At 47.0% G+C, this 26,772-nt stretch overlaps 1 long non-coding RNA gene across 1 annotated transcript; it reads right to left on the bottom strand.

Moving 5' to 3' along the window:
* Positions 1-312: 312 nt before the first annotated feature.
* On the bottom strand, positions 313-24,379 carry LOC120518097. The gene is made up of 3 exons (XR_005631176.1): positions 23,900-24,379; positions 7,491-7,597; positions 313-901 (listed from the first exon to the last, which is right to left on the bottom strand). It is a non-coding gene; the product is annotated as an uncharacterized LOC120518097 (long non-coding RNA).
* Positions 24,380-26,772: the final 2,393 nt, after the last annotated feature.

Genomic DNA, 26,772 nt, shown 5'->3' with positions numbered 1-26,772 from the left:
TTTTTTTTTTCACCTTGAATCCATCCCTGTTATTATTACGGCCACTGGACTGGGTCACAAAAATATTCTGCTTTGGTCCCACGATATCATTTTGTTTTTTCTGGGCACCATCATTTTGCTGTGACAGTTGCTAGAGCATCACTAAAGGTGACACCAGGGATCATGCCTTGTGTGACGTCTGTAGTGAGAGGTTGTCACACGCATGCATGTGGGAGGCAGCTAAAGGGCCCGACGGAGAGTAATTCCATGCCAGACCCGGGGGTGGCGGAGTGCACTGACTCCTTTCTCTCACTTCTCTGCCGACCAGTTATGGGAAATGCCACCTGGCCCTGATGATGTCACTTTCGGGTCCGGCCTTAATGACATCACTTCCAGTTTCCAGCCCCACAGATGACGTCAATTCCAGTCCTGGCCCCGATGACATCAGTTCTAGCCCCACCCCTACTGATGACATCACTTCCAGCCCCGGGCTCAATGACACCACTTTCAGTTTCCACCCCCACTGCTGATGTCACTTTCTGGTCTCTGGGCCCAATGACATCACTTCCAGCCCTGCCCCTACTGATGACATCACTTCCGGTTTCCAGCCCCATGGATGATGTCAATTCCTGTTTACAGCCCCCCAGTGATGCCACTTCCCATTTCCGGCCCTATGGATGATGTCACTTCCTCTGCTCTCCCTCAAAGCCGCCATCTTTGTCCCAGCAAGTCAGTTCAGTTGTGGACTCCAGTCTGTGCATATCTGTGCCTCATTAATATCCATTTTTGCAGCCTGGAATAATAAACGGGTTGCGGCCCCAAACCTTTTCTTGTGGCTCTTTTGTCGCGTTCACGACAAGCTATAAAGGACGTCGGATTAGACTTTCACACTTCAGGCTTTGTCCGAGTTTGTGGATAAAACCTAAAAGAACAAAAATGTATCTGTGAGTGCTGTGGTCCATGGCCAGCCATTCATCCCGGGCCAATACCCCCAGGCCGCCAGAGGGAGCCCTCCCTGTGACACGGAGATGCCCCAAATTCAAGCAGGGCATCATGGACTATGGAGTTTTCCTGTACAGCCCTGCTGGATAACGTCGGGACCACCAGGGGTCACTGCAGGGAGACCCAGGGACTACTATTTGCCCTACGCCCTGGGAAGTACATCCGAGTCACACGAGGAACGACGTATTTCCGGGGAGAAGAAAAGGACTTTTAATCTGACCCGGAAGTGATAAGGAATCATGGACTGAAGGATTGGAAACACTTCTGGGTCAGGGAATATAAAAGGACTGTGGGAACTCCAGACGGCGAGCTGAGCTGGGTGGCAGGGTGGCAACGCGTCTGGGAGTTGGAGGATTGTATTGTTATTGATTGGTTTATGAGTATTGTGGAGTGTAGGGTGCTTTGTACTCTGTTTAATAATAAAAAGTCAACGATTTGCACTTTTACCTCATGTCTGACGTCTTGGTCTAGGGTTCAAGGGAGCAATAGCGCCCCCTATCTGTCACAGTGTGTCTGTGTGTTCTCAGAATATCCAACTTGTCGCCCTTCTCTTTGATTCTGATTTAGGATTTCGTTTTGGCTTTGATGCTCAGTTACCGTATAGTGGGCTACGGTTTCAGCTTTTCTACAGGGTGACGCAGGCAAACAGGAAATTTTGGAACTACAGGTGTTGGCGATCCTGGGGTGTCGGTAGTTGTTTGGGACCACCGTGACCTCGTTTAGGACCCCTTGCCATGAGTTAGAATGGAGTAGTGGAGGGGGTACCAAGCACTCTCTATGAAGGCCTCTTAGAAGGATGGTGGCAGCGCCAAGGGAATTCCAGTGCCATTACCAGTTAGGGTGCCACTATCGTGTCCCATCTGCTCATGCGATTAGATAGATAGATAGATAGATAGATAGAGTAAAAGGTGCTATATAATAGATAGATAGATATGAAAGGTGCTATATAATAGATAGATAGATAGATAGATAGATAGATAGATAGATAGACAGATAGACAGATAGATAGGCACTATATAATAGATAGAGATAGATAGATAGATAGATAGATAGATAGATAGATAGATAGATAGATAGATAGATAGATACTTTATTAATCCCAAGGGGAAATTCACAACACGGCTGCGTAATTTCGAAGAAACTGATTCAGCCTTCAGGTGTTTGAGTGGCCCACACACCAGAGAACATTGAGCCTCTACGAGCTGCCACCGTGAGGAGTCCTCACCGCTCCCTTTGACAACACGCATCACCGCCATGGGGTTGTGTTCTTGGATGGTTGGTAGAAGTTGCTCTCACAGGATGTTTGGGTCCCATTCTTTATTCCTGGCACGAGATTAGAGGGGCACCACCGGTGCAGAGCCTGCTCTGGAATGGCAGCAGGCAGGTGTGAGAGAGGCGAAGACTTTTGGAGGATGGCCTGGTGGGCATCAAGAAGGACAGCAAAGAAGCCAAGAAAAACATCAGAGACAGACTGATATTCTGGGATTGGACTGCTGAGGACTGCTGGGCTAAAGTCATTGTCTCTGTTGAATCCCCTTTCCGATGGTTTGGGGCATCCGGAAAAAAGAAAAGGTGAGCCGCACTCCCATCAGTCCTGTGTCAGGCCAACAGTAAAGCATCCTGAGACCATTCATGTCAGCCAAGTCAGTGCGGGGCTCAGAACACATCCATGAATAAAGCATGGGACCCAAACATCAACCGAGAGCAACTTCTACCAACCATCCAAGAAGAGTTTGGTGACCAACATGACGGAGCACCGGGCCATAAGGCCAAAGTGAGAACTGAGTGGCTCGGCGAACAAAAACATCAAAATTTGGGGTCCTTGGCCAGGAAACTCCCCAGATGTTAATCCTATTGAGAACTTGTGGTCAAGAGGCAGGTGGAAAAACAAAAACCCACCAATTCTGATTCTATAAGAATGGGTGGATGTCAGGATTGGACCCAGAAGTTGATTGCCAGCCTGCCAGGGTGAATTGCAGAGAGGGGTCTTGACAAACAAAGAAGGGCCAACACTGCAAATATGGACTCCATGCATCAACGTCATGCCATTGTCAGCCTTTGAAACTTCTGAGCTGCTTGTCATTCTACTTCAGTGGACCAGAGAGACATCTGACAAGAAGAACTAAAGACACTGAAGCTGCGGACTCTGTGAACACCAACACCCGGGTCCGTCTCCACACTTTGGGCCATGGCTGTACTGTGGAAGCCCCTTGGTGAAGAACATTAACTTGTGCAGAGAGAGAGAATTGGGGTTAGTGGTCTCCATGACTGTATACGGGGGTGGGTTGCAAAGCAATAGAGAAGACAAATTGTGGGCAAAGTGATTCAAAACAAAAGAGCACCAGGAGTATCGAGCAGCCGTCAGCTTTGCCACAGCCAGGATGTGCCAGTCCGCTGGCGTGCGTGTGTCTTCCCGGGATTGTGCCATATAAGATTTCTTTTAATAGTTTTGACATTGTGCCTCTCTGCCAGTTCCTGAAAGTGTATACGTCTCGTCTTTTAAATCCTAGGGCACAAAGCAAAGCCTATACTTAACAAATATGTCATGCGGCGGAAGGAACCGCCCAAGCCTTGCCCAATTCCAGTTCCAAAGAAAAGCAAAAAAAAATAAAAAATGGATATCATTAGCACAGAAACGGGAAGTGAGGCTTAGTTTGTCCCCACAGCCTGCGATTAGCCGAGCAGGAAGACTACATTGTGCTGGTGGTCCGACACAAACACAACTTTGTAATGCATTCCTTCTGCAAACTTGCCCCTGGCAAAAAAAAGAGTCACGGTGCTTAACGCGTCCTTTTTCTCGAAGGCCACCCCTACAAATAAAAATAACCGTAAAGCCACCAGTGCCACTTTTCCCCTTTGACACTCAAGTCTGCCGTTTCTTTGACAAGTCAATTGTTTTTCCCGGGACAGAAAAGAGTGGGGGACCTTCACTTCTCTCTGCCTTGTGGAGGGTCTCTCAAGGCTCTTGTAATAACCCCACATTGACAAGCGTTAACCCTTTCAGGACTGCACAAACGTGTCACTTTTCAGTTCAGGCCGACGTCTGATTGGCTCCGATTTCTGACCCCTCCATGAATGGCCTGCAGGTTTTCAGGGTGCAGAGGAGTCAACTCCAAACGTCATGAGATTTCAATTACGTTTCTATGGCACCTCCTAAACTGCACTGCCAGTCAAAAGTTTTAGACCCCCTCCGTTGTTATGTTTTATGAAATCAACGCATACAACAAATAAACAATAGCAAATAATAACAAAGAAAAAAATCATCAAGGGTATAACATTGTATTCAAATTTCTGACTCCTCAGAGTAGCCTGCACCCTTTGCTGAGGTGACAGCCAAACTGTGGTCACCCTTTGGATTCAGAATGCCAGTCACTCTGTGCAGGTCGCCAACTTGGCCTCCAACCATCACACTTCCTCTTCCTCCAGCTGGTGTCTTGGACTGGGCAAAGGAGTGCACTGGGACCGCCCTACACTCACAAACCACTCAGCAGGTCACAACATACATAGATTAGCAGTGGGGACAGGGCAACTGGCCAGTGTGCCCATGCGTTAAGACGGCCCTGGTCACACACTGAGGAGCCATCCTGTCCCCTACTTGGTGGCGTACAAAGACCCTGTATGATGAACTGAACATTTCACATTTTGATTCGGCGGTCCTTAAGACTTTCTTCCAGTCTGCAGTGGTCCCCAGCTCCACATGTCAAGGCTCTGGTTTGTACTTTAAGGAGTGGCTTTCTTACTGTCACTCATCCTGTCAAACCTGAGGCACACGGTCACCCCTTCACAGTACAAACTGACACTTGGGCTTTAATCGACCCGCACTGTGAAGCTGTTGTGAGATCACGCAGGCTGGCGATCCTCAGAAACTGCTCTTCTGATTGGCCGGTGACTTTGGCTCTGCCACGTCTTCTCCTATCAGAGTCTTTCTTCCAGTTTCCTTAATGACTTAATGACACTTGGATTTTTTTTGCCATTTCTCTAAATGAAAGCCCTACACTTCGAAGGGTGATAACGCACTGTCTCATTTAATTTAATTGCCATTATCACTGGAATATTGTCCTAGGAGTACTTCAGAGGGTGTAGTAACACGGTCGGCTCCAACTCTGCTTTAAGGCAGGCAGAGGGCTTTTAAGTAATCGGCACAAGTTGGGACACCTGAGCAAATTGTTTGCTTGAACTTGCAAGGCTTCATTTACTTGAATTGCTGCAGAAACAAAAAGGCCCATTTGTAGTGTTCTGAAATTGATTTATTTTTTTCAGTTTTTGCTAACCTAAACTTTACATTTAAACCTCTGACAGTTTACCTCTTACCTTTTCACCATTTTCAATTGATTAGGTTTGAAGAAAAACTGGAAAAACAGAGGGGTTCTAAAAATCAAAGTGCTTTAAATTAAGAGCAAGGAGCCACTTCATCACCCACCAATGTGTGGCACCCACTGGGGTGAAGCGACAGCACACAGGAGCTGCTAGGTGATGCAGGGGTGACTGAGATAGGGGGCCAGTAGGGGACAGGGGGAGATAAAGAGGTCATCTATCTATTTGTCTACCTATCTATCTATCATATAGTGCCTTTCACATCTGTCTATCTATCTATAATATAGTGCCTTTCACATCTGTCTATCTATCTGTTGATTATAAAGTGTCTTGCATATCTATCTATCTATTTATTATATAGTGTCTTTCACGTTATCTATTATATACTGCCTTTTATATCTACCTAGCTATCTATCATATAATGCCTTTCATCTATCTATCTATCTATCTATTATATGCTGCCTTTCACTCTATCTATCTATCTATCTATTATATAGTGCCTTTCACTCTATCTATCTATCTATCTATTGTGGAGAATGGCCAGTCGTTTATCCCGGCCAATACCCCCAAGCCGCCAGGTGGAGCCCTCCTTGCAGCATGGAGGTCCCCAGAAGACCAGCAGGGCATCATGGACAATGGAGTTTTTATGCATAGCCCTGCTGGATGCCATGGGGGCCACTAGGGGATGCTGCAGGGAGGAGTAATGGATATTTTCCCCACGCCCCGGAAGCACACGTGCACAAGAGGAATTACGGGGTGAAGAAAAGAACTTGTACATGACCCAGAAGTGATTGAGAGCCAAATGGACTGGGGATTAGGAACACTTCCGGGTCAGGAGATATAAAAAGACTGTGGGAGCTCCCAGACAGTGAGCTGAGCTGGGAGGCAGGGTGGCTAAGCGTCTGGGAGAGGAGGATTGTTATTGTGTTTTGTTTATTGGAGAATTGTGGAGAGGAGCGTGCTTTGTGCACCTTATTATTATAATAAATATTATTGGACTTTTATCTGGTGTCTGACGTGTGGTCTGAGGGTACAGGGGTGCGAGGAAACCCTAAACTGTCACACTATCTATCTATCTATTATATGCTGCCTTTCATCTATCTATCATATAGTGCCTTTCACTCTATCTATCTATATATCTATCTATCATATAGTGCCTTTCACTCTATCTATCTATATATCTATCTATCATATAGTGCCTTTCACTCTATCTATCTATATATCTATCTATCATAAAGTGCCTTTCATCTATCTATCTGTCTATCTGTCTATCTATAATATAGTGCCTTTCACATCTGTCTATCTATCTGTTGATTATATAGTGCCTTGCATATCTATCTATTATATGCTGCCTTTCATCTATCTATCTATCTCTCACATACCAGCAGAATGTGAAAAATATCCCATCCCTTTTCCACTTTTAGAGTTTCTTTTATAAATCTTCATATTTATTTCTTTTTGTAGAGTTATAATTTCTTGCTATTTTGCACTGATATGATGGCATCCAATTTTGTTGTACTTGTGCAATGACAATAATCATATTCAATTCATTATTGTACGTACACTTTTTTTGTTTGCTAAAATGCCATTAACAGTTGCCTCCTGAAAGCTTCACTTTGAACGTCATTCCCACAACGGTGTGCGTTTGAAATGAAGATCTGCCTCTCCCCCTCATTCATTGGTCAAGAAGCCTGTCTTTATATAAATGCACAGCATTGTGGGAATCACATCCTTCTTGTTTACATTCAATCCTGAGCTTTCAGGAAGTAACTGTTAATAATAATTTAGCAGAAAATGCACACATGTTGCACGTTTTGACCGCACACATGGATAACGGACAGATAGATTACGAGACACAAGTTGCGTGAGATTTTCCGTTTCTTTTGTCCATGAATGTCCAGCGCTGGTCACCTATCAATCTCATTTATGAGAATCTCTCTTATATACTTTCTCCACAAAAACATGAAATGATTATGTTTTTCTCAGCCATCTCCACAAACTACATGGGCTAAGTAACGTTAAATGAAATTCCTTCAATGACCTCAGGGAGTCAGGGCCTCGGTTTTAGGTCTCATTTTTCACAGCACTGTGTCCACACACACACACACACACACACAGAGGACGCGCCCCCATCAGTTCCCATCGACGTCTGGTTGACTTCTCTCACACATTTACACCAATCACGGGTCTCTCACCTCTGTTTTCCAGAAATGGCACGTTACGAATGCAGCAGGATGGTGTCCTTAGTTAATGAAGTAGAAGGAACAACAACTGGCGTGCGCCAAGTACTCCATGACGGAGTCTGAAAAGAGAGAAGAGGGATGATAAGATTTTGAAGTCCTGTCTCTTTCATTTCAACTTAAAGGCTGTGGAAGAATTAACAGAAGTAACTTTGACTTGAAAAATGCCAAACTTACAGACACAGACAAGTTGGTGGGTACCCCGCGATGACAAAAGAAGACCCCACAATTGTCTCCAAAATAACCTGAAACTAACTGACAAAAGTCATCGTCACACATCATTTTTCATAAAGCTTTCGAGTTTCTGATTCCACAGAATATTTTTCACATAACAACACAAATGAAGGTGGCCTGGACAGCAATGATAGGACCCTTAACCTCGTATCTTGTTAGAATTTGCCATTCCTGGAGCTCCCCATGAGACCCCTGTCACCTGTCCACAGGTCATCTGGCCCACTCGTAGTGAGCAAACTGCTTCAGCAGGGTCAGGTTTGAAGGAGGTCTTCTCCAGACTTCACGTTTCAGTTCTTTCCATAGATGTTCAATAAAGTTCAAGTCAGGGTTCCTAGGAGACCACTTCAGATAGTCCAGTGTATTGTTCTTCGCCATTCTGGGGGGGCTTTCAGGTGTGTGTTTTGGCTCCTTATCCTGTTGGAGGGTCCATGACCTGTGACAGAGATGAGCTTTCTGACACCGGGCAGGATGTTTCACTCCTGAATCTCTTAGTGGTCTTGAGATTTCATGGTTCCCTGCACAGACTCAAGGCACCCCATGCTAGATGCAGCAAAGCAGCCCCCAAAACATAAGTGAGCCTCCTCCATGTCTTTGAAAGCTTCATTTTGCCATCTGTGGTCATCGAGTTGATGGGATTTTCCAGAAAGCTCCACTTTGGTCCCATCTGTCCAAAGCACATTCACCCAGAAGAACCGAGACCTCTTTAGCAAATTCCAGTCTGGCTTTTTTAAGTGGAGACCCCCTGCAGGGTCTTCTTCCATTGAGCCCACTGTCCCTCAAACAGCAACACCTGGCGTGATCAGACTGGATTGATGGACCTCCACCTTGGAGATCAGCTTGGGTCTCCTTGGACGTTGTCCTTGGCTTTTTGTCTACCATTCTGGGTTTGATGTTCCTTGTTGGTGGTAGGCTGCACTCTCATGTGGACCTTCAGCTCCTCCATCACATTTGTAACTGTTGTCACAGGAACTTCGAGATGGTCTTGTAGCCTTTGCCTTTCTCACGCTGGTCTGCCATTTCCTTTCTGATCGTCTCAGTGTTGACTCTCTCCTTCATGTTCTCGGGTCCAAGTTGAGTGTGGGACACACGATGACACCAAACAGCAGAGTGACGACTTTCCTCCGTCTCTATTGGCTGGGTGACTGATTAAACGATTGGAGGCGTCTGTGATACGAATTCAAGAAAACGGCGAGTTTGACAAATCACTCGAATCCAATGATTCGAGGATCCCAACCATATTGACCAGGCCATTTTAGAAGGCCGTTGTAGAATAAGCAACAACAGATCTGCTGTCACACTTGCTTTGCTTCACTCGATGACATCTCAAAGGCATGTGGGGACAAAGGGGACGATTGCCGTTCGTGTCATCACTTCTCAGGTGGCACGTCTGTATCTTTTAATGAGTTGGGGATGAAAGTGACACCCATAGAGTGCAGACTTGGGAAGAACATTCCGGACGGAGCCAGAATGCACCTGGAAGTGGGAGAGCAATGAACCAAACGCATTGTTGGGAAGCAGTGCAGCACTTGCTATGGAGCAGATGTTTTACTAAAAGCCATAGCGGGTGAGGAGATGAGTGAGTCCTGAATCAGAGTTGAACTCTTCTATGGCGGGTGACGACCCATTGGGATGAAGGCGGGGGTCGACACCCAGGGGTAGAAGCGTGCTGTGAACGTCGAGAAAACGTTACGGGTGGACTCTCTCTGGTAGAAGGAAAGTCCGATTAGGTAACATGGCCGCGAATCCCAGCGCGTATGTGAGCAAACTAAATCGAAAACGGCATCGACAATTAGCGAGAGATGGGAGCGAATGTGCAAAGGAAAACACTCGGTGCGTATTACTGTTACCCACCCATCCATCCATCATCCAACCCGCTATATCCTAACTACAGGGTCACGGGGGTCTGCTGGAGCCAACACAGGGCGCAAGGCCGGAAACAAACCCCAGGCAGGGTGCCAGCCCACCGAAGGGCACACACACACACACACCAGGGACAATTTAGAATTGCCAATGCACCCAACTTGCATGTCTTTGGACTGTGGGAGGAAACCCACGCAGACACGGGGAGAACATGCAAACTCCACGCAGGGAGGACCCAGGAAGCGAACCCAACTGCGCCACTCCTACCCACTGCGCCACCGTGCCGCCCCATTACTGTTATTATTTATTTACATGTTTTTGTATTATTGCTGAATCCGACTCTGAATTATCGGACTCCACTGCGATGGAAAGTGAAAGTCTGGTACCTGCATCAGCTGATCGTAGTGCTGAGCCCACCAGTGTGGCCGACCCCAGCTGACTGGCCAGACATCGATCTGCGAGAGACGAGCGGGCGAGCGGACTTCACCTGCTGCTGGATGCTACAGATGACCAGGCGTTCGACTTCTTCAGGCTGTTTATTCCAGTAGGTGCTTATGAGTGATGAGACAAAGAGACACGTAACAAGAATGTGAATACGCATACAGTGGAGAAAATACGTACTGAGCGTGTCAACGTGAAATTGACACCAGACGTCGGTAACAACCCAAGTAATCTACACATACAAAGAAATCCAAACCAACAAGTCCATAAGTTATAAAGTAGAATTGAACACATGAAGAACAGGAGGGGCAAGAAGGCCTGGAAAGCCAAGAAAGCAGCTGACGCCTGTCACTCCTGATAGCCCCCCTGTCAGTGCCCATGAATATCAGCTGGTCGAGCCCTCATTGACGGCCTGTCATTACCAAGGGTGTCACACAAGAAGCATCTCATGATGGGTGAAAGCAAAGAGCTCACTCAAGACCTTCACAAGCGTAGTGATGGCGTTGGTGACAGATGTCTTTCTTAACTTCTGAATGTCCCAGTGAGCACCGGAAGTGGAAAGAACATCATAAAGCGGCCACCACCTGGCGCTCCTCGCAAGATTTCTGTCAAAAGAAGAATCGGGACAATCAGGACCACCGGCCGAGAGCTTCAGAAAGACCTGCAGTTAGCAGGTCCAGTAAGTGATGCACTCCACCGCCATGGCCTCACCACGCGAGACTCCACTGCTGAAGAAGAAGCACGTCGAAGCTCATTGAAAGTTCACTGCACAACATTTGGACAAGAAAATGAAATAACTGGGAGAGTAGAGTCGGGTCAGAGGAGAGCAACGTGGACCTCTTTGGATGTCATTGGAGGAGAAATGGGTCTGCACATCATCAGCCCAGAAACACCACACCAACAGTGAAGTTTGGAGGTGAGAACATCACGGTGTGAGGCTGGCAGACTTCACAGAATTGAAGGAAGGATGGATGGAGAAATGGAGAAATGGAGCGGGACATTCATGAGAAGAATCTGCTGCCTTCTACCAGGATGCTGGACATTTCAGTAAGACACAAGGACCTCAAAGACACAGCCAAGGAAACTCTCAACTGGTCTCAGCGAATAAAGGAAATGAAGAAGCTGCTGGAAGGGCCCAGTCAGTCACCCGAACTGAAGATCAGAGACCCTGAGAACCTTCGAGATTTGAACACAGTTTGGGTCCATATCCCACCTGAGCAATGCAGGCGACTCGTTTCTCCACACAGGAGGCGTCCTGAAGCTGTCATCACCCACAAGGGCTCTTCTACTGCGTGTTACACAAGCGTGTTCTGCACTTATTCCCCGTGTCATTCCACTTTATCACACATCACGTCATTTATGGACTTATTGGTTTGGATTTCCTCCTATGTGTGGATGACTCGGGTTGTTACCGACTTCTGGTGTCAATTTCACATCACTGGCCCCGTTAGCAGTACATTGACTGAGAACAACGTTGACACGTTCTTTGCTTATTTTCCTCGCTGTGCTGTGGAGGCTCATGGAACATAAAGCAGAGGGCCATTTGTCACAAATAAACATTTTAGGTCAATTTATGTGCCAAGCCACTGCTTTGTGTGCTTTGAGTTTTTTGGATAAACTATTCAGCCCTTGCTGTATGGTTATTAAACATGGCCGCTGTCCACTGACCCGAGATGATGATTGGACTCCTTCATGTGGGTCACTTCAGAGGGTCCTTGGGTCCCACTTGGTCTGACTTTGTGTGACCCTCGTTGCGAGGGAGCGTCAGTTAAGACACTATGGCCATGTGGCGTCATTACCCGAGGGTAATCCTCTCACAGGACCCGAGTGGCTGGACCAGGCCAAGGGGACGCCCACCTAACACCTGGCTGTGATAGACAGATGGTGGGACAGGACCGCATGTCTGCCTGGTGAGGGGGGTTGCCAACCGGACTCCCGAGCTGTTTTGTCAGTTCCGTACTAGTGCCCGCTCCGCCAACCTGACCTGATTAGTCCATAAAGATGACACCAATCAGAAGGAGCAACACTAAAACTATAAAAGACCACTGGGGAAACATTCTCCTGCCACTGTCCCTCTAACCTGATGCATCGTCATTTTAAAACTGCCCAGTAATGTCCGGGTGTACGGTTACAAAATAGAATTGGCCTCGACTCCTGATGTCCACAAATGACCACCGGAGCGGATATTTTCCAGCACCACATGCTCAAATGCTGACCGTCACTCGGGAAGTGACAGTGACACGCGGAGGACGCGCAGCTTGCATTCTCTCTGATGTTTGTTACGGCGAGCACTTCAAAGGTAGAGCCTGGTGGCCAACTACACAAACACAAAGAGGGGCGTCAGGGGCGGCTTTGACTCGGCACACCGCAGACATAATTTGTCCTCGTCAGACGCCCACACTACCTGCAGCCCTGAAGTATATTCAGGTTTTATCAGGGGCAGACATCAAAACATACCTGAAAACGAAAACGGCGAGCTCATCAAACCACACGCGCCTGCGGAAGAACAAACAACAACAACAGAAAATGAGGTCTTTAGACAGGTTTTCACTTTTTACGTCAAGAGAAATTTTCTAAATAGTCTTACAAGTTCAGAAAACTTCACTGGGATGAAACGATCCAGAGCTACTGGACTCCCATTTGTAAAAGAGTGAATCTTAGGGGTTCAAAGCGACTTACGAGTTCTTCTTCATCAGCTGTCTAAGCTGGACCACTGGAGCGGAACGTCACATCCTGGAACCTTGAATTGCAACATTAATAAAGAAACAGAGAGTGGGCTTAAGAGCATAAAATCCAGAGAGGGTCCCACTTTATCGAACTGAACACACCGAGCTCACAGGGTCACATTAGCTGCATTTGGGCCACAAATTTGATATCCTAGTAGAAATAAACGCATTCACTAATTTCTTGGTATCCTGGATATTTAGAAAAAGCCTTCATTTTCCAATGTTTTCATGAACAAATCAAAATCCTACTATGGGATGTCACCTCCTGTTGACTTCTGCTCTGTCCTTGTCATATTTCTATTGTACTATTGTACTGTATTGAGGGTGACTTGTGTTCTGTTCTGTGCATTGTGTTGCATTGACCCCCTTATGTTTTTGACACCCACCTACCTGGAAAGGGGGTCTCTCTTTGAATTGCTTTTCCTGAGATTTCTTCCTTTTTTTTTTTAGGGCGTTTTTTCTTGTCTTGGCTGGGGGGCTGTCATAGGCAGGGCTGTTCAAGCCCATTGCCACCCTCCTTGTGTGATTTTTGGGCTACACAACAATTAATTGCATTGTATTGTATGATGGGAAAATGTCCTTGGGACCGTTTTAAATGACATGCTAGTGCCAAAGATGACACCATAGATTGTGGGGTGATTACATAGAACTAATGGTGAGTTAAATAATGACAAAACACGGCAGCAATCAGCATCACACCCTCCAATAACAAACTCTTCTGGTTTTCTGTGTAACATCAGCATATTTTCACTTAAGGAATAAAGCAAACGTTAGAGCCCTTAAAGCTTTGTAAGATGCTGAAAAATGCTCCCTACTCCTAAGGCCCCGCCTCCCCACTCCTGACGCCCCACCTGGCTCCCCACTCCTGTGACCCCTCCAAGCTCCTCACTCCTAAGGCCCCGCCTCCCCACTCCTGAGGCCCCACCTCCCGATTCCTGAGGCCCCACATGGCTCCTTACTCTTGAGGCCCTGCCTCTCCAGTCCTGAGCCCCTGCCTCCCCACCCCTGATGCCCCGGCCAGCTCCCTATTCCTGAGGCCCTGCCACTCCAGTCCTGATGCCCCGGCCAGCTCCCTGCTCTTAAGGTCCCGCCTCCCTACTCCTAAGGCCCCGCCTCCCCACTCCTCAGGCCCCACCTGGCTCCCCACTCCTGTGACCCCTCCAAGCTCCTCACTCCTAAGGCCCCGCCTCCCCACTCCTGAGGCCCCACCTCCCGATTCCTGAGGCCCCACATGGCTCCTTACTCTTAAAGCCCTGCCTCTCCAGTCCTGAGCCCCTGCCTCCCCACCCCTGATGCCCCGGCCAACTCCCTATTCCTGAGGCCCTGCCACTCCAGTCCTGATGCCCCGGCCAGCTCCCTGCTCCTAAGGTCCCGCCTCCCTACTCCTGAGGCCCCACTCCCCACTCCTGAGGCCCCGACTGGCTCTCTCTGATTTATGCAAATAAGTCGGCACCGCAACTGAACTCTGATTCTTAGCGCAATGAGAGACGTCACAAAATCAACCAGAATGTTCACGCAAATTATAGGAAAAAAACCCGATCTAAGTAGTTCTCTCGTGAAAAGACATACAGACAGACAGACAAATGTTTTCAATTTTATAAATATATAGAGATTATATTATAATTATATAATTTAATAATATATACAGTATATATTTTTTATTAATACATGAGATAATGAATTGCGGCTCCCTCTAGTGTTCACATGTGACGACGCAATGCCCCAGTCTGTGTGGCACGACCAGGACTTGTTTTCTGAGAAGAACCCGCCAACGTCTCCTGGGTGTGCCACTGATGAAAATGACTTTTGCTCCTGACCGAGGCCTTGTGTGTTTGATGGCAAAGACAAGTCAGAGTCAACATTAATTTCACTCAGAGGCCTGTAAAGCCATACTGGGGGGCTACTGGGCTGACAGAAAGACAAAGCATCCCCCCAGCAGGTGCCACTTGGAGGCCTCCAAAGGGCCATGGGAATGAGGCATGGAGGAAGCCTGTCATTCCCAGCAACTGAGATCAATGAAAGAAGTGGTGGGCCTGACTTGATTACCACATCGTTGTCTCCCTGACAGCAGAAGGAGATGCTGGGAACTCAGGCCGGCCACTTTAATGGCTGCTGCTGTCTCGCCTTCCCCACGACCCGCTCTCGCTCTGCGCACATACTGTCGTGTTCCGGCTCATCGATGTGGCGGCCGCTGACAAGGCGTGAACTACAAGTGCAAAACAGACGGCGCCACACACTCCGCAGTTCCTGGATTATTGAAGGGGTCTTCAAAGCACGGCCAGGAGGTAAGCATACCTGCAGCTCAACTCTAGCATGAAGCACAGGATGTCAGCACACAAGGTTATCAGAAAGCCGCCGTGTGCCTTAAGCTGATTACTGACCTTCTTAACAGACACACACACACACACACACACAAAGACACGTCTAGCTCAACAATTAATAACTACCCCACTTGAGATTGCCCCCTGACACAGGTCAAGGTCACGGCGCTGGACAATTGAAGCCTGCAGAAGAGACGCAAATAAAGAGCAGCGAGCCGCTGGCAGTGAATGGAATGGCAATAACTGTGGGGGTCTCGGAGCTGAGCTGGGAGGATGACTGCCCGTCCAGAGGCCTGACTTGATTGTTTATCTTTAGTCTTTCAGTGGCAGGCAAGCATTCAGTGGCAAGTGACCCCCCTACCCGCCCCCCTATCAAACAGCAGATCTCTTAACAGACTTCCTGCCTGATTAGCCACATTACAAACACAGGAGAGTACAACTATTTGTCTGAGCCCCCACCCCCACCCCCACCACTAGCCCAGTACCCGCAGAGGGCCTTCATCTCTCCTGTTTGTGAACTGAAATTGTCAAAACTATTTCCTTAATTCACTAACATGGCCCAACACAGAGTGCGGGTGCAATGTTTCCTTTCCTATTCATATACTCCCACAGGCATTGCATTGTCCTGGAGGCCCAGATTCCTGGCGTTCTGACCAAAGCCCCCCGTCCCCCCAGCATCACTATGAGGGCCTGTTAATCAGACTCACTTCCAAAAAAATGTGACGGCTCCGAGACAACAGTGATGGAAGCAATCAGATCTTTATTGGAACCTGGAAAGACCCGGCACTGGGAATGTCAGTAACAACGAGCAGGGAAGGAGGAGACGGCGGCCGATGATCAACCACTCAACAGCGCGTTAGTGGGCAACACGGGGGGGGGAATTGGGGGGTGAAGAGACAAACCGAGCAAGAAAAATCAAGAAAGTCGTTAAAACAACGAAAAGGGCGCAGGGATAACCACTAGAGGGACAAGACTGGGCTCAGCCTCACTGGGTCTACAATGGCCCACCGGCACTGCATGTCACATTCTTAAAGGACATGCAAAGATTTTATGACAAAATACTAAACTTCTAGGGCTTGAGAGGAGTAACTCACATTCGTGAAATACTTCAGAAAATGTATAAGTGTAAAGATCATTAAAAATAATAAAGACAAATCAAGAGTGATAGATGTGAAAGGCACTATATAATAGATAGATAGATAGATAGATAGATAGATAGATAGATAGATAGAGTGAAAGGCACTATATGATAGATAGATAGATAGATAGATAGATAGATAGATAGATAGATAGATAGATAGATAGATAGAGTGGCAAGTGGCTGGGGGTGGTACCCAGCTGGGACGCCCGGAAGGACCGGAGGAGGGATTACGCCTCCTCTGGACCATGAGGTGGTGACAGCCCTGGTGGATATGGGGATCACGGGAAAGGGGGGCCTGTGGTCACTGCCAGGGGGCACCCAAATGTCTGGAGAGCCCTGGTCATCAGCACTTCCGCCACACCCAGAAGTGCTGGAGGGAAGAAGACCAGGGACCCAGGCAGAATAGCCGGCAGAAGTTCATCGGGAGGCACCTGGAGCATGTCCAGGTGAGGATAAAGGGGGCCATCTCCCTCCATTCAATGGCTGGAGTCGGGTGGAAGAGGACGTAGCTCAGAGGAGAGGAGTGGAGGTGGACCAGAAGAGTAAAGGCATTGTGAGAGGCCAGGACTTGATGGGTGACTGGTGCAGGGGCGCTGGGTTGTGTGTGGTACTTACTGTAAATAATGTTTAGTAAATGCATGTGTGGTGATAAACCATCAGTGTCTGCCTGTCTATGTCCGGGCCAGTCTCCACAATAGATAGATAGATAGATGTGAAAGGCACTATATACTAGATAGATAGATAGATAGATAGATAGATAGATAGATAGATAGATAGATAGATAGATAGATAGATAGATAGATAGATAGATAGATAGATAGATAGATAGACAGAACAAACATTGGAACATTAGGAAATCTTTATCGAGAGCAAGCCATTCAGCCCAACAAAGCTCACCAGTCCTGTCCGCTTCACTCCTCCTTTTCCTTAATCTGTGGCTGGTGTAGGTATGAGTGTCACGGGCAGCCGCCCAGGGAAGCATCTTTCTAGGTGGTTTTGTCATAGGAAGGGCAGCCACACCAAAAAATTCAGAATGGTGACTAGAGACTGAGCCAGTCAATCCATTAGATGATTCTCTTTGTGAAAGTTAAGGGGTGTGAGCTCCGTAAAGTCCACATTATGTACACTGGGGGACCACCGTATTTACCTGCTAGGTCTTCATAGTTTTGTAATACTGTTTGCTCTGTCACCCAAGGGACTAAGGGCCCACCTGCTCCAAAATCTAATACTCAACATCTTAAAAATGGTCTTCAACTGGGACTACTCCTAATAATTCATTAAGCTAACTGGTCTACAGTACCTTGGATCAGCCCATAAACCATTTTTATTTTATTCAGTAGCCTCCAGTCTTTAGGAATTTCTCCGGTGTACAGAAATATGTCAAATATATGTGCCAATGGTTTATTGACACCCCTTCCTAATCACACGAGGATGAATGTTAACTGGTGCTGATGAAAGGTAATCGTCACCAGTGGTTCAGACGACACGTTACATCAACCCAGCTTGAATTTTTTTAAATAACGAGAAATATTTCTAATGCGAAGGTAAAAATGCTGTCAACATGAACAGACGGGAAAGTCAGGATGTCGGCCGGAAAAAGGGGCTCGTTGCCAAAAGGAAAAAAATAATAAAGGCCAATGTTGCCTGGCAGATTTAGGGATAAGAAAGGAGTGCCAGCTCAAGGAAGACCGAGTTATTGTGACATCAACGCACTCGGCCTGCCCGCTTCACTAAATGAAGATAAGATGGAAGTGGGCCGTTTTGTCCTGAGCTTCATAAAACACAAGCTCTGTGGAGTGGACGACAGGGGACTCGTCCTCCGAAGGGCAGACAGACGTAAACAGGCAGACCCCAGTGAGGCGTTAGGGCAGCCGAGGTCAAACAAGAAAGTGGAGCAGCAGGCCGGCAGACGCCATCTCCGGGCTACACAGCCGATTTCCTTAGCAGCAGATGAGAACCCAGCTATGAAAAAAAGGGGGCTGTTTGTTTAATGAACGTCGAGCTTCTTCAAAACCACAAGAAACGTTGCACCGGTTGAAATGGCGGAACAGCGGTCAAGTCATATACATCACTACGATAACCTCCTGTCACATAACCAGAAGAACGGGGTCCTCTGATTACTCTTTATTCACATTTGTGATAAGCTGGCACTCGTCCATCCAACCCAATTTAAAAAAATAACCACGAAAAAAAAAAATCACAAAACTGCTTTCACACCTCGTTCATCTCCAGCATTATTTTAGAACTCTGGAGCGATTGGCCCAGTCGTCCGGTTTGTTAGGTAGATGTAAGTGCAGACCAGAACAACCGTACTGAGACCCTTTGGAAAACAGTGGTCTCAGTGCAGTGCCAAAGCCCTGGGAGCAAGAGCAGCATTTAGGGGTGGCAAGTGGAGGAACTGCCCCAGGCCCTGCACCTAAGGGGTCCCCGTTTTTGAGGTCCGCGTGTCCCGTTCGAGCGGATTTGTTAAGTTATATTCTCCAGTATATACAGTCATGTGAAAAAGTTTGGGACGCTCTCTTAATTCTTTGGATTTTTGTTTCTCATTGGCTGACTTCCTTTTAATATCTGACTTGCCTTATGGACACAGTCGTATTTCAGCAGTGACATTAAGTTTACTGGAATAACAGAAAATATGCAATATTCATCATAACTAAATTAGACAGGGGCATAAATGTGGGCACCCAACAGAGAGATGACATCAATACTCAGTTGAGCCTCCTTTGAGCCTCCAGACGCTGTCCTCCTGTAGCCTGTAATGAGTGTCTGGACTCTGGATGTTGGTATTTCTGACCATTCTTCATACAAAGTCTCTCCAGTTCAGTTCAATGTGATGGACAGCCTGCTTCAAATCATCCCATAGATTGTCGATGATATTCAAGTCAGCAGACTGTGACGGCCATTCCAGAACATTGGACTTCTCCCTCTGCATGAATGCCTTTGTAGATTTCCAACTGTGTTTTGGGTCCTTGTCTTGTTGGAATATCCAACCCCTGCTTAAGTAACTTCAACTTTGTGACTGATGCTTGAACATTATCCTGAAGTTGATATGTGTTGATATTGGGTTGAATTCCTCCGACCCTCGACTTTAACAAGGCCCCCAGTCCCTGAACTGGCCACACAGCCGCGCAGCATGATAGGACCTCCACCAAATCTGACAGGAGGTAGCAGGTGTTTATCTTGGAATGCGGTGTTCTTCTTCTGTCATGCAAATCGCTTTTTGTTAGGACCAAATGACTCCATTTGTGTCTCATCAGTCCAAAGCACTTTGTTCCCAAATGACTCTGTCTTGTCTAAATGAGCATTTGATACAACAAGTGACTCTGTTTGTGGTGTGAGTGCAGAAAGGGCTTCTCCCTCATCACCCTGCCATACTGATGTGCTGAATTGTAGGACGATGTACAGATACACCATCTGCAGCGAGATGTTCTTGCAGGTCTTTGAGGTGATCTGTGGTTGTCTGTCACCATTCTCACAATCCTGTCTCTTCATATGCCGCTCCTGTATTTTTCTTGGCCTGCCAGACCTGCTGAGTTGGTTTAACAGCAACTGTGCCTGTGGCCTTCCATTTCCTGATTCCATTCCTTACAGTTGAAACTGACAGTTTAAACCTCTGAGATGGCTTTTTGTAGCCTTCCCCTAAACCAGGAGACTCAACAATCTTTGTTTTCAGATCTTTGGAGAGTTGCTTTGAGGATCCCATGCTGTCTGTCACTCTTCAGAGGAGAGTCAAAGGGAAGGAAGCACAACTTGAAATTGACCACCTTAAATACCTTTGACCACTCGTGATGGACACTCCGGTCTATGAAGTTCAAGGCTTGACGAGCTCATCATACCAAGTGATCAGCATTGAGCAGTGACAGGCATTCAAATCAGCACAATGACAAGGGGACACACATTTGTGTAGAGCCAGTTTTTCACATTTGATTTAATTTCATACGACTAAATACTGTGTCATTAAAAATCTTTGTTCAGAAAACACCGCAGTACTCCTGGGAAATGAAAGACACACCGCTGTGATCTTTACTGTTGAAAGGAGAGTCAGTTATTATGCAGACTGAGAGGGGGTCCTGAACTTTTTCATATCACTTATATATATATATATAGTGGGATGCAAAAGTTTGGGCAACCTCGTTAATAGTCATTATTTTCCTTTATAAATCGTTGGTTGTTACGATAAAAAATGTCAGTTAAACATATCATATAGGAGACACACACAGTGATATTTGAGAAGTGAAATGAAGTTTATTGGATTTACAGAAAGTGTGTAATAATTGTTCAAACAAAATCAGGCAGGTGCATAAATTTGGGCACCACAAAAAAGAAATGAAATCAATATTTAGTAGATCCGCCTTTTGCAGAAATTACAGCCTCTAAACGCTTCCTGTAGGTTCCAATGAGAGTCTGGATTGTGGTTGAAGGTATTTTGGACCATTCCTCTTTACAAAACATCTCTAGTTCATTCAGGTTTGATGGCTTCCGAGCATGGACAGCTCTCTTTAACTCACACCACAGATTTTCAATTATATTCAGGTCTGGGGACTGAGATGGCCATTCCAGAACGTTGTACTTGTTCCTCTGCATGAATGCCTTAGTGGATTTTGAGCAGTGTTTCGGGTCGTTGTCTTGTTGAAAGCTTCAGCTTTGTCACTGATTCCTGGACATTGGTCTCCAGAATCTGCTGATACTGAGTGGAATCCATGCGTCCCTCAACTTTGACAAGATTCCCAGTCCCTGCACTGGCCACACAGCCCCACAGCATGATGGAACCAGCACCATATTTTACTGTAGGTAGCAGGTGTTTTCTTGGAATGCTGTGTTCTTTTTCCTCCATGCATAACGCCCTTGTTATGCCCAAATAACTCATTTTAGTTTCATCAGTCCACAGCACCTTATTCCAAAATGAAGCTGGCTTGTCCAAATGTGCTTGAGCAGACCTCAAGCGGCTCTGTTTGTGCTTCCTCTGCATCACTCTCATACAGCATCTCCTTGTGTAAAGTCGCGAATGGTTGAACGATGCACAGTGACTCCATCTGCTGCAAGATGATGTTGTAGGTCTTTGGTGCTGGTCTGTGGGTTGACTCTGACTGTTCTCACCATTCGTCACTTCTGTCTATCCGAAATCTTTCTTAATCTGCCACTTTGAGCCTTAACTTGAACTGAGCCGGTGGTCTTCCATTTCCTCAATATGTTCCTAACTGTGGAAACAGACAGCTTCAATCTCTGGGACAGATTTCTGTATCCTTCCCCTAAACCATGATGGTGAACAATCTTTGTCTTCAGGTCATTTGAGAGTTGTTTTGTGACCTCCATGTTGCTACTCTTCAGAGAAAATGAAAGGAGGAGGGAAACTTACAATGGACCCCCTTAAATACTCGGATTCACCTGTGTATGTAGGTCAGGGGTCACTGAGCTTACCAAGCCAATTGGAGTTCCAATAATTAGTTCTAAAAGTTTGGGAATCAATAAAATGACAACGCTGCCCAAATTTATGCACCTGCCTGATTCTGTTTGAACAATTATTTCTGTAAATCCAATAAACTTCATTTCACTTCTCAATCATCACTGTGTGTGTCTCCTATATGATATATTGAACTGACATTTTTTATCGTAACAACCAACGATTTATACAGGAAAATAATGACTATTAACAAGGTTGCCCAAACTTTTGCATCCCACTGTGTATATATAGATATATTTGAGATGCTTGTAAGAGGAACCCTTTTAAAATCCCACTTCAAAGTCAAATTCCATACATTTTGAGGACATTCCAAAGTCCACCTTCATCACCTGAAAAGGGCCACCAGTATCATCCCTTCCTAAAGTAGGCAGAGCCCATTAGTCGCTGGTTTGGCTTCCCCTATCTGTAGAACTGCAGATCCCGATTAGACTACAAAGAAGTCTTCAATGGCTTTTCCAATCAGAAGGCAAGAAAAATGGATTTTCGTCGAGATTTCATGACGATACCTCTAACGTTCATTTCACGCTTCCTGTCGAAACACTGAAAGTCACATTTGTATTTGTAGGCCACAAACATGTCCGAATATAAACACATAAAAACGCGATAGCCGGCTGACATGACATCAACGTGAGTTATGACGACGACATCCTGCATATTGAGACTCGCAGTGTACTTGCAATTTGGGTCCTTTTCTAGAAGAGGCCCTGCTAATTATCACACCGCATTGCATATCGCGCTGCCCTGGTATTGTCATGAATTATGAATTGCACTCTTTTAATGGAGCCTTGTGATGGGCTGGCGCCCTGCCTGGGGATTTGTTCCTGCCTTGCGCTCTCTACTGGCTGGGATTGGCTCCAGCAGACCCCCGTGACCCTATAGTTAGGATACAGCGGGTTGGATGATGACTGACTGACTGACTCTTTTAATAGATTATTAGGGGGCTCTGCCCCCTCCTCGCTTTGCTTGCCAACCCTCAGGTGGGCGCTACACGCTAGCCACTTCACGGCTCTGCCTCTCGCGTATGGGGAAGCGGATGTACAATTTAAACAGATTGTTACAAACGCATAAGAAAACTAACTATTTTACATTACAGCCACAATAAAAAATAGTAAAATGAAATAAATTGAAAGAAAATTATGTTTCATGTTGCGTTCAAGGTATTCATTGCGTTATACATTTTCGTTCGGTTTGGCTTTGAAATGAACACGCAAATACTTTTTAAACTTACAGTTTTACTGTAAAACTTCAATAAAAACAATTTTTTGAATTAACGTCTCGTCAAAAGCGCATTGAAATTTGATTCCGTGTTTGGACTTTGGGCGGCACAGTGGCGCAGTGGGTAGCGCTGCTGCCTTGCAGTTAGGAGACCCGTCTGGGTTCGCTTCCCAGGTCCTCCCTGTGTGGAGTTTGCATGTTCTCCCCGTGTCTGCGTGGGTTTCCTCCCACAGTCCAAAGACATGCCGGTTAGGTGCTTTGCCGATCCTAAATTGTCCCTAGAGTGTGCTTGGTGTGTGTGTGTGTGTCCTGCGGTGGGCTGTCGTCCTGCCTTGCGCCCTGTGTTAGCTGGGATTGGCTCCAGCAGACCCCCGTGACCATGTAGTTGGGTTAGCGGGTTGGTTCATGGATGGATGTTTGTACTTTCATCATGACAACGCAACATATAATTAACTGCCTGTGAGTGAATTACGTTTCTTTCTCTCTAATAAATAAACCGACTTTTTCGAATGTTTGTCCCTGTGATTTGTTAATTGCCAAAGCGATTCTAACAGGAAACTGTAAACGTTTTAATACAAATGGCATATCGAGATCTCCTGTGGTGTCTCATGTTAAGATGCAGTACATTACCTTTCTTGTCGCCTGTTAATATTTTACATGTCAGAATTGTTTGACCAACTTTCAGTCCAACTAATCTTGTCCCATTGCAGAGCCCATCATTCACATTACATTACGATACTCAACAGTAATTCAGCCGGTGGAAGACCAGACGGTATTAACGGTTGTAGATATTCTAAGGGATATTGTCAGTCAGTATCCAACCATAGGGTCACGGGGGTCTGCTGGAGCCAATCCCGGCCAGCTACCAACGCTTCTCGATTTACGACAATATCACGTATCTTAAGTTTCAAAACTTGTTAAACAACACCTGACATCATGGAAGAAATTAGGTGAACATGAATTACCTGCAGTACGGCGCGAGTGACAACAGCAGCCGGCGCAGGACGCCGCGCGTGCGCATCCCGTCCCGTCAGACTCAAAAGCCCGCGTGGACACGAGTGTCACACTTTAATGGGTCCTTCCAGGAACGCAGTCGGTGAAATAAGGAGGCGGGGACGCATTTGGAAGTACGCGCGCTGTTTGTGCGCCAGCCCGACATCCCGTTCTCCCTCTCTAACTAATGTCTGCGTCCCGTCCCCTACTCTACAGGGTATAGTTAACTACAGCGATTTAATAACTGGGCGGTGGCATCAGTACAATCGCGGGCATTGGGACCATCCGGCTCTGTTTGTGGAGCGGAGCAGCAGCCGGCGCGCGCAGGACATTTCACAGCGGCGCCTTTCCGATCTCCTTTCACGGCCTCTGTTTTTGCACTTCTTTTACACCAAATCTCCACCCATTTTCTTTCTCCGCTGCCTTTTTCTTTACCGTGAAAGGCGACTCCATTGCTTTCCTCTTGTTTTAACATTCACGGAATATTTCTTTGGAGCAGACAATAGCAGGGATCTCCCACTCCTTTATGCCATCGAACAAAACGTATTGTCGCGAAGGAAGTCGGAAGACAAAATAGGATATTTGCATCAACTGCTTGTCATAAATCCCTGACTCCGAGGCATGATGGCATTGTGCGACCTGTCACCCAGCAATGTGAAGAGTTTCCTTTCCCTCGCCTTGTTTGTTAAACAAGGCATAATACGTCCTGTCCTTAGAAAAAGAACAAAAAGAAAAGTTATGGGGAAGGTAAAGTTCTTAAGCCTGGCCGTCTGCACCCCTGAGCTCTCTGGCGGGCACGGCACACACAGGGCTCTCCTTTTCAGCTGCTCAGCTGATGTCTGGAGTTGCCGGGTTAAGATGAGGCCTGGAGAGGAGGACTTCTAGCCAGGACGCACCTGGAGCAACCATTCCCTTTGAAGCTGCAGGGCTCAGAGTTCAGTCCAAACTCGGTCGTGCGTAGTGTTGGCAGACAGCTGGACCTCCCCTTTTGGTCTCATGGCCTCCGCCCGGCAGGTTGAGCTAAGAAGCTGGAAAATGTCCGGTGTTTATAGTATGGGTCAGGGCTTGCAGTGGGCTTACAACACTATTAGATTTAAGGGGACAAGCACCTGCAGTTAATGTCTGCTTACTGACACCTGAAAATGTAAGGGGCACGGGGGGCACCCCCCCCCCCACATGACCCTATGTGTGATCCTATAACTATGTGCTGAAAACTCTGCATCGTGATGAGGACCATGACACCGATCTCTATATATTTAAAATCCAACGTCTGTCTGTCTGCTTTTTACGAGAAAACTACTTAAAGGATTTAGATCGGGTTTTTTCTATCATTTTCTTGAACATTCCGGTTGATTTTGCAACTTCTCTCATCGCGCTAAGTATTATAGTTCAGTTGCAGCACTGATTTATTTGCGTTAATCTGAGAAACAGAAGCTGCAGTCTGAGGGGAGTGGGGAGGCGGGACTTCAGGAGTAGGGAGGCGGGATCTCAGGAGTAGGGAGCCAGGCAGGATCTCAGGAATGGGGAGGCAGGACCTCAGGAGTAGGGAGCCGGGTGGGGCCTCAGGAGTGGGGAGAAGGGACCTCAGGAGTAGGGAGCCGGGTGGGGCCCCTCAGGATTGGGGAGGTGGGATGTCTGGAATGAGGAGGCGGGACCTCAGGATTGGGGAGGTGGGATCTCAGGAGTAGGGAACAGGGTGGGACCTCAAGAGTAGGGAGCCAGGCGGGGTCTCAGGAATGGGGAGGCAGGACCTCAGGAGTAGGGAGCCAGGCAGGGTCTCAGGAATGGGGAGAAGGGAGCTCTGGAGAAGGGAGCTAGGTGGGGCCTTAGGAGTGGGGAGGTAGGACCTCAGGAGTAAGGAACCGGGCGGGGTCTCAGGAATGGGGAGGTTGGGACTCAGAAATGGAGAGGCGGGACCTCAGGAGTAGGGAGCCAGGCAGGGCCCACCTCACTCAAGCTCCAGCCTCCGTTCAAGACGCTCTACCTCTCGCCATGTGTTGGAGCGCACCTGGCCTCCACTTAGCTAGCCATATCTGTTTGTTGAGCAGACATTATCATCTAGAGATTGTTAAGGAGTAACGTTTGACGTTTTTGAGAGAGAGATCAGAGCTACGTGTGTATTAGAGGGTACCTGCTCATTGTCAGACATATCACGGCCACATGCTCGTCTCCCCATGTGGGGGACACTCTCCCATCAGAGCTGAACACGATCAGATACAGTGCCAGCGTCAAACGTCAGAGCGCACCTACCTTGGTCAAAGATACCTTGCCAACTTTTTATATTTTTGGCAAAGTGATCCATCCATTATCCCACCTGCTATATCCTAACTACAGGGTCACGGGGGTTTGCTGGAGCCAATCCCAGCCAGCACAGGGCGAAAGGCAGGAAACAAACCCTGGGCAGGGCGCCAGCCCACCACAGGGCACGCACACACATACACCAAGTACACACTAGGGACAATGTAGGATCGCCAGTGCACCCAACCTGCATGTCTTTGGACTGTGGGAGGAAACCCACGCAGACATGCGGAGAACATGCAAACTCTGTCTCTTAACTGCGAGGCAGCAGTGCTACCCACTGCACCACCGTGCCGCCCGGCAAAGAAATCATAGCTACATTCTCGCCTCTGATACCAAAACCAAAAATATTGAATATTAAGAGCCCTAGGATATGAAAGCGATCAATAAAAATTCTTCTCAATACAAATTATTACCTTTTTATTATTGATTTTTAAAGTTTTTCCTGTTTCACTACAACACAGGTGGCACAGCTAATGTCTAACATAATTCACAGTATTAACATCAAACATAAAAAAAGAAAATATAAAACAAAGATTTGAACCCC

The sequence above is a fragment of the Polypterus senegalus genome, chromosome 17 (genome assembly GCF_016835505.1).
Source record: "Polypterus senegalus isolate Bchr_013 chromosome 17, ASM1683550v1, whole genome shotgun sequence".
Classification (NCBI taxonomy): Eukaryota; Metazoa; Chordata; class Cladistia; order Polypteriformes; family Polypteridae; genus Polypterus; species Polypterus senegalus.
Note: the sequence above shows the minus strand (reverse complement) of the source record. Positions and strands in the feature narration are given on the sequence as shown.